This window comes from Neofelis nebulosa, chromosome 12 (genome assembly GCF_028018385.1).
Source record: "Neofelis nebulosa isolate mNeoNeb1 chromosome 12, mNeoNeb1.pri, whole genome shotgun sequence".
Classification (NCBI taxonomy): domain Eukaryota; kingdom Metazoa; phylum Chordata; class Mammalia; order Carnivora; family Felidae; genus Neofelis; species Neofelis nebulosa.
Genome location: NC_080793.1, coordinates 47,705,252 through 47,713,365, shown reverse-complemented (window position 1 = coordinate 47,713,365; position 8,114 = coordinate 47,705,252).

Genomic DNA, 8,114 nt, shown 5'->3' with positions numbered 1-8,114 from the left:
TTCACAAACTATCAAACAAGTTTGTTCAAAGAGATGTGTTAATTCACAGACTCACAGGGCAAGGAGCCTTAGGCTCGAGAGCTCATGTGGCATTCAAGTACATAACCCTGCCAAAAACCTATCGAGGGAACTGAAAGTGTAACTTGTCTCCTAGAGCCAGAGGAAAGAAATCTGCAGTGATCCCAACACCCCATGTTGCCTACCTAGATGCCTAAAGGGGATCCCCCATTTTGTTATTCAAAACTATTTCTTCACATTTTGTTCACCAGAGAGTTGGAACACATGTGCTAATGAGCCTGATCCAATGCATTTTGACATTGGGTCAAAAAACACCCATTTCTTTTTCCTTTTCCTCATAGCCCTACATATGAATCGTTTAGTCAATATCACTGTTTTATGCTCTGCATTACTAAGGCAAGAATTGGGGGCAAAAATACATTCTTCTATGCAAGTAAACTGCGCTGTGGGCTTATCTATTCATTCAACAAACATTCACTGAAAGCTCCTGTGAGTTGGGCTAGTTATGGGCACTAGTGTTAGAGGTAAACGAAACATAAAATCCCTGCCCTCTTGAAATGGAGACCCAATCTAGTGGGAGGAATAGACCATCAACAACAATATTCAGGTAAATGAAAAGAAATGCAGATATAGATTATAGTGCATTTTTGTTTTTTAGTTTGTTTGTTTTAATGAGAAAGGAAAGTCCATGGCAAGTACAGATTTAGGAGACAAAATCGGGAAGTTGGGTTTAGACATACTGTTTGTGATGCCTGTTAGATTGCCATTCCATTTGTCAAGTAGACAGTTGGATATATGATTCCAGAGATGAGAGGAGATATCTAGGAGTCACCTGTTGGCTCAAATTTTACTTAGGATTAATTTCCCTGTATTTTTCATTACGTGATGAGGAGCCTATCATTTCCATTTCAAGCCCTCTCCCCACGCTGCACTTCTTTATCTTTTGCTCAGAACAACTGCTTCATTTCATCAAGTGCTGTTCTAATTTTCTAATACATCTTAACAAGTATCTACTTGACTATATTTAATTTCTAAGTTTAATGAGAAATTTCACCTTCTGCCAGATTACATTTTTGCCAAAAGTTATTAGGTGTTGACTTTGTGCCTTCTGTTTTGTTAAGCACTTTGTATGTGTCATGTCATTTAATTCTCCAAGACCTTTATGAAATAGGTATTATCATAGTCTATGCTTTGTGAGTGAACAAATCGACATTTACCAAGTTGTCTCAGGTGAGACAGCCAGAGTCTTAAACACAAGGTTATTAGCAGCTGTATAGCCTACCTATACAGGTAGAAATATTCTACCTATGAGTAGAAATATTACCTGATACCAGGTTATCCCACAACTTAAAGATACGTATTTCAAGGCTACAAATGTCCACTGAGGGCTCTTCGGATGTGATGCAGCCTCTTTAAAACTGGGCTGAGGATGATTGTGCATCCAAGAAAGATGCATTATGCATCCAAGAAAGACCTTCCTTAATGTTTAGTGAAATGCAGAGAGGTGAGAGATTGAGCATTGCTAAGTGTCTTTGTAGAATTATCTTTAGTCTTCACATCAAACGTTAGTGTTACCTGGAACCTCAAATGGATCAAGTAACCAGCTCAAATCTTAGAAAATGTGAAAGTCTGGACTTGACTTAGAGCACGTCTGACTCCTGTGCCGTATTCTGTCCACTGTGAGAAGCTGCTGCACCTTTTAGTCTTCTATTTGGAAGAATCTAAACACTGAGGAAGGTTGAGTGTTAAGACTTAAATGTTCTCTCCCCAGTACTGTCATGAATTTGTAATTATATAGCACCTGTGAGATAATAGAATCTATCTCTCTATCATCTATCATCTATCATCATCATCATCATCTATAGTGTCTACCCTCTCCCACCCCTATTGCTGCACAAAGCTCCTAAAAGCCCTGTGACTTCCTAAGTGATAAGAGTGTCTCTTTTTCTAATATTTGGTCTTTGTCTCTGACATAAGATTTCTAAAACTTTTTTAAGTTTTTAAGTGATAAGAATGCCAGGAGTATCTTTTGTTCTACTGAGGCAACTATGGGCAGGCTCCTGTATAAGGACCGTCACCAGAAAAATTAAGCCACAATTAAAGCTTAGAATTTTCAGCCCACCCCCCCCCCACCATCCTTCAGAGAGGAGAGAGGGGTGATAAACGGACTTACTAACGGATCATGCCTATGAGAAAGCCTCCATAGAATCCCAATAGAACACAGTGAGCTTCCAGGTGGGTGAATACATCCACATACCAGGAGGGTGATGCTCCCCAACTCCATGGGAACAGAAGTTCCTGTACTCAGGACCCTCCCAGACCTCACCCTATGAATCTTTTCCTCTATTTGTTGATCTGTATCCTTTATCATATCCTTTAATAAGGTGGCAAATGTGTTTCCCTGAGTTCTGTGAGCCACTCAAGCAAATTAATCAAACCATAGGAAGGGGTCACGGGAACCTCAGATTTATAGCCCATCAGTCAGAAGCACAGGTGACAACTTGGACTTGAAATTGGCCTCTGAAGGCAGATGGGGAAATACTGTGGGACTGAGTCCTTACCCTGTGGGATCTGATGCTCTCTCCAGGTAGATAGTGTCAGAGTTGAGTGAAATTGTAGGACACCCAATTGGTGTCTCAGAATTGTTTTGTGTCAGAAAAAAAGCCACACATTTGGTGACCAGCAGTATCAGAAGTGATATGTTCTGTGTGAGTAGTAAAAGATACTCACAGGAGGAGAACGGCTTGGGTTTTCCTACTCAGCATCATTTCTCTATGAATGATGGAAAATAGCTATCACTTATTGGGTAGATAAGATATATACTCAACCAAAAATAAATCTCAAATGAAGAGCGATTAAGTGATTTGTCCAAAGCTGTACATAAAATTAAGAGCAGGACTTAGAATAACACAGGTCTTCCGTTTCCAATCCTGTTTTCTACGCTGCCATATATGTGTATAATAGAGCCTATTAACTCAGGTTGTGCCGTGAGACAGAAAACCATGAGAACCATATTAATTGCATTCTCTCAAAGCCAACATTTGCCTCCATGCTCCTTGCCTTGATTCGGTCCTAAAAGAATCCTGGAAAACAGGTTACTTCATAAAAAATGGACTAATTTGTGACATCTACACCTTATAACAAAATGATTTGGAGTGTGAAGTCACTTTCTTCTTCCCCCATCTCTTACACTTTCTACCCAAAATAAATACACAGATTGTGTAATCCCTGTAAATTATTATAATGCTTAGAATTGCTATAATGCTGGGCTTCCTATGGGAGGGACAATTTCAGGGAGTTTTATTTATAAGGAGGTCATTTTGAAATTTCAGTAGCTTGGATGGGTTCCAAGAAATACCTGTCTTATGATGAATTTTTCTCTGTCATGAATAGAATCCCAGAATATAGCAAGGTTGGGTATAATATATCCCTAGTTCAAGCTGTAGAAACAGATGAATTGAGATTGAACTTTCATATGATAACTAGGACCAAAAAATTTTCTCCAAGCTGTAAGAGAGCAGAAAAGAAATTGACTATGGGAACAAAGTCTCTTCTAGAAAAAAAAAGTTATGAAAGTAGTCTGTAAAAATAATTTATAGCAATTTATAACTTCAAGTACTTTTATTACACATTCTAATATTTGATCCTGACAATAAGTAGGTAAAGTACCACTATGTTCAAAGTACAAATGAAGAGACTGAAGCTGAAAAAGATCAAGTGGTCCATGAAGAGACAGAACACAGGCAAAGATTAGAATTTCAGAAGATTTATTGGCAGAGGGAGCAGGAAAAGTGAAGAGAGCCTTTAGACTGCAATGCAGGTCTGACACTTACGGGAAAAAAGAATGAAGGAAAAGGGATTGAGTAGAAAAACTCTTAGATTACAGCACAGTTGCAAGAAATCTTCAGCCAAAGACTCTCAAGCCCATTGTTTGGCCAGAATGGGCCTGCTTTAATATCTCTACCATGTCCAGACTTTGGCTGAGAGCAGCCCTCAGGAAGCCTGGTCTCAAGTGAACACAGTGGTGGGTCCAGATGAGTAGGAGCTGGGGATGTTCAAGTTTCCTCTTCACAGTTGGAGATCGGACCAGCACATCTTCATGACTGCCACGATCTCCTATGATCACCCAAACAACAAGTAGAAATGATGTCTCAAAAGTCTCCTGATATCTGAGAGTAATTTATTTGGTCTTTTAAGTACACATGATACTTATACATTTTTTTGCAACCAGGATCATGTAATCACTGAATACAATTATATAAGTTGTCAGATTTTGCCATTTCTTTTAAAAAGCCAAATCTCTACTAGCTATGCATACAAGCACTGAGTTGTAGAGTAGACTTACTAAAGTGTTACTAATGGACTAATTTGTGACAAAAACTATCCTGAATACAAGTAAAGGGGGGAAAATCCTCTCCTGTAACTTTTGAAAGAAGACTTCCACAGATGAGTATTGTTACTAGCTGCCACTCACTCTGAACCCTGAATATATAAGTATTTTTAAAGCTCACTAGGTGAAATCATGATGGACACAGAACATTCTAGAACCTATTTAGGTTCATCCATATATCTAAGTAATATGCATAAATAAGTCATGTAAAATAAAAAAGTCATTCCTCAAAAGAGATAACAGATGTATTTATATTTATCAAGTACCAGCTGTCCAGGGCACTACAAAGAAACTCAATTTTCCTGAAAACAAGTCTGTAGATATCAATCATTCCTTCAAAGTGCATATGTAATTAAGGCTTGGAGGCATTAACAAGTTAAGCTGTAACAGGGCATCGCAAAGTCTAGACTTGAATTTGGCTCCACTGCCTATCAAAAGGAGATGCAACATAGCCAACAAAAACACAGATTAAAATATTATAGCTTTAAGACACATACATTTGATTGCTTAATATTACTTATTACTTGAGTGATAGATACAGAGTTTTTAAAAAGTAGACTATCAAGAGATACAAACGTTTTAGAAACGATACATTACCATGATTGTCTTTACAACACAGAAGAATGGTTCTACTTGTTCCCATCTATCCCCCTTCTGATAAAATAGCCTAGCAGAAACTCTTCTTGGTATTATGGATCAAGAGAATACTATTGAATTACCTTTTTGTCTGGACCATGTTTTTGGAGATTCTAGAATAAATCGGATAATTTTTTAGATCTAATGGAATAAAAAGTTTTCTCTAGCCACAAAAATGCGCAAAGGTGATCAAAAGGAATCAAATGCAATTTTCAGTTTTTCTCCCATGTCACAATACCAATATCATTGTATATGCCTGTTTTTGTGTCTAAAATGCTCTTTTCCGTGTCTCTGCCATTGAAATCAGTCTCTAAGATTCAGTTTAAATCTACTTTTTCCCCCATGAAACCCCTGCACCATCCCTCAGTCCATTCTCTCTTCATCACACCTGGAAGATGGTTGACTTTTTTTCTGCACAGTGTCCTGACTCTTTGTACAATACCTCCATTATAGCTGCCATAATACCACTGTGCACTTTTTGTCTGCCTTTCATGACAGCCAAAGAATTTTCTTGAGGACTAAAACTCACTTTTGCTCAATTTTGTGACTTTGATACCCAACACTTCACAAATATGTGCTGAAGGAAGACAAGACTGCATGGAGAAATTAACTATAGATCTTAAGAATTTAAAAAAATACATGGTCATTTATACCTAACCTTCTAATTTCCTTTTTACAAGTATAATCATGCAGGTTTTCAAAGGAAAAATTGATATTAAACTTTCGTTCATCTTTATGTTATTATTACTATCAAAACCAAACTGTAAAAAAAAACCATAATTACATTATATTCTCAAGATAGCATTCAAAATAATATATAGATGACAAAATAACAGATGAACAGCTAGATGGATAAAGTATGCAAAAAGTAAAGTAAGGAAGTAAATATTTTAATATATTTCTAAGTCCCTAAAACAATCAAAGTTGTGAAAAATATTGACTCATATTTCATGTGAATAGAAACACAACAGAAATGACATAGTGAGCATGGCTTTAGTATTAAGTAAATTTTCCTCTCTGCACTAGCCTTGAACTTGCGTTGTCTTCCTGTGCCTAAACATAGTATACTATTAAAATTTCATCTGTGGGACAAAATTGACTAACTGCATCACAAGTCTTGTAAATTGTAATATGGTGGCTTTAATTTTGTAGAGTTTGCAATAGAATAATGTACATAATCTCATTTTATTTGGCTCAGTATTATATGGTTTATGCATCAGTATCACTTACTAGACTATAAACCACTTGATCTTAGCCTTCCTTATAAAGTTCCCAAAGGGTAGCCCAATATTTTGCACATACAGGCACTAAAACATGTTTGTCAAATTCAATTATAACAAAAATAAAAATTGAAAGGGAAAATAAATATCTTGACAACAAATGAAAAAATCAGTTTGTGGGTTTTTTTCTGCCAACTATAAAGCTATCATTTTGTCTTAATATAGCCATAAAATGTTTCATCATTTCTGTCCATCATCAAAAAGCATTCATTTATAGAGCATTAAGCTCATCTGAGTATCATGTTATAAATCTAGAGACATGGTATAGAAAATTGCTGTGCCCTGCATTCTAATAATATCCTTGCAGAAGAGCAAAGCAACCTGTCATCACAAAAAATCAAATCACAAATCTTTCTGGGAATAAAAAGAAGGAAAGTGCTTTATATTAATTCTTGAGTAAATATGACTCAGTGCAGTTATAAGTTTACGTACTCCACAAGTGTTTGTATAGAGAACAGATTGTTATATGTTAGAAACAGATTGTTATATGGTGAAAAAGTGATGGGAGTCGGATAAGGCAAATCCTTATCCATCATTATTTACCTATGTGACTCCCCTCAGCCCCCTGAGCTCTCAAGTTGAGTCTCCTTTTCCATGGATACCTAGCCCACAGAGTTTTTATATGGAACAAATGAGAGAATGCATATTAAATGCATGTTAACTCCAAACTGGAGTACTCAGAAACAATATAATACCATGTTTATAAATCCCACATAAATGCGTAGACACACTATTCAAGAGAATTAAAATATATCCATTGCATGAGCATATGTGCATTCCACAAGTAGCACCGTGTCCTAACAGATTGCTGTCACACTGCATTTGAATCTGTAAGCATTAGTGCCATTTTCGCATACCTGTTAAGCAATCTTCTGTTATTACTTTGCAACACATCATTTATGTCTCTCTCTTTACTAACATAAGACCATTATCTTGCCATTCAGCAATGACAGATGATTCATCCAAGATTCCAAATGACACCTTCTTGATATAAGTGCAGGGGGGGAACCCAACAACTTTGCTTCTCCCGTTTTTTTGTTGTTGTTTTTTTCAAGATACATTCTGCATGTGCCTTGCATTCAGTTCCTGAGAAAAAGTCACAGAACATATTTGGTAGTCCAAACCCCAGGAATTCATTATATTTTCAATGGGTAGAGGACAAAAGATACCTTTTCATCACCAATTACTTGTAAGTTCTAACCTTACAGACAATTCTGCATGGCAAATCCAAAATGATGGGAGTTCGGTAAAGGGGAGGGAGTGGAGAAAGCAGTGAAAATGATGAACTCAGTAACACAAAATCGACACACAGCCTGTTTTACCAGGCTGTCATCAGCACAGGATTGGAATGGCCAAGAGGTGAAAAGGTTTTTCTTGTAGTCGTTGATATGGTGATCTTATTTTCCATCCCAAGTCAGGATTTGCTATCTCTGATTTATAAATTTATGTATCAATATTTTATTATCCATGATGGCTAACTTATACTGAATGCTTACTATGTACTAAACATTATTATATTATCTCATCTAATCATTAAGACAACTTTGCACAACAACTAGATACAGATAAACAAGTCTTAGGTTATGTAGAAAATTAGTGAAAAAGCATGGATTCGAATCTAAGCATACTTGAATCCAGAAACCTCTGCCCTTAACAACTACTTTATTTGGCCCGTCAGGGCAAATGGAAAGACAAAGCCAACTAAAGGCAAGAAATTAATTAACACCTGAGGGCATAATTACCAAATCCCCTTTATTGAAGAGTTTCTTTTAAAAGGGAAGGAAGGTGCT